Source organism: Miniopterus natalensis, chromosome 13 (assembly GCF_054644295.1).
Source record: "Miniopterus natalensis isolate mMinNat1 chromosome 13, mMinNat1.hap1, whole genome shotgun sequence".
In the NCBI taxonomy this organism is placed as follows: domain Eukaryota; kingdom Metazoa; phylum Chordata; class Mammalia; order Chiroptera; family Miniopteridae; genus Miniopterus; species Miniopterus natalensis.
Genome location: NC_142093.1, coordinates 15,242,392 through 15,243,251, shown reverse-complemented (window position 1 = coordinate 15,243,251; position 860 = coordinate 15,242,392). Strand labels below are relative to the sequence as shown.

The 860-nt window shown below is 43.1% G+C and overlaps 1 non-coding gene across 1 annotated transcript; it reads right to left on the bottom strand.

Annotated features, from left to right (window-relative positions):
* Positions 1-296: 296 nt before the first annotated feature.
* On the bottom strand, positions 297-398 carry LOC148091612 (U6 spliceosomal RNA). Its single transcript, XR_015715599.1, has one exon. It is a non-coding gene; the product is annotated as a U6 spliceosomal RNA (small nuclear RNA).
* Between the last annotated feature and the right edge of the window lie 462 nt (positions 399-860).

Sequence of the window (860 nt, the reverse complement as noted above, 5' to 3'; positions counted from 1 at the left end):
AGACAAAACAAAAAACCCCCTCAGCTCAGCCCATTTTGAATCGCTGGACAAAAGGAAAAATATTAGTTTCTCAAAACAAAATAGGGGAGAGACAACAGCCTTTCCTTCTTTCTTTCTTTTTAATAAGAAGTCTGATTCCACTGCAGATTCACCGCCTCTGCCTGAGTTCCCCAGCTCGTTGCCTCCCCTTTGGCCAGTTCATCAATTGCTGAGACTCTACCACAGTACAGATGCCTCGCAGGGAAAAAAAGAGAAGCCACTAAAATCCCTTTACGCACATGCAAATGCAATTGCTTGTCTGTAGTTTTTTCTTCACGATTTTGCATGTCATCCTCGCAGGGGCCACGCTAAGCCCTGTATTGGTCCAATTTTAGTGTAGCTGCTGCCTCAGTGAGCACTTGTCTGCAGTTTTTGAATCAAGCAGCAGCTAAGCAGTCACTGACGTGAACTTCTGGAATTCACCATGTACCTAACCTTTTCCATGTTATTTCCACCTCCTTACTAGCTCTCTGTCAAAGACTGAACCTAGAACATGTTCAAAGATGAAACTCTGAGTACACTTCTAATACTAAAGCAAATCAATGGCATCATGACCCGGGCGAGGGTCTTGGAACATTTTGTGGGCTGGGGATGGGTCCACTTAAACCAATACTAAGTTAAGGACACGGATGGGGCAGCGAGTGACAAACAGGGAAGCCTCCAGAAAAAAAAAAATCTGATCACAGAGAGACTTAAAAGATGTTGGGATATCTGCAGTGACATCAAGCATTCATCTACTAAGTTGAGTTCTCCACTTACAACAGAGGCATCAAAGCTTATATAATTTCAAATTCTACAGACTGCTATCTGGGAACCTTTAA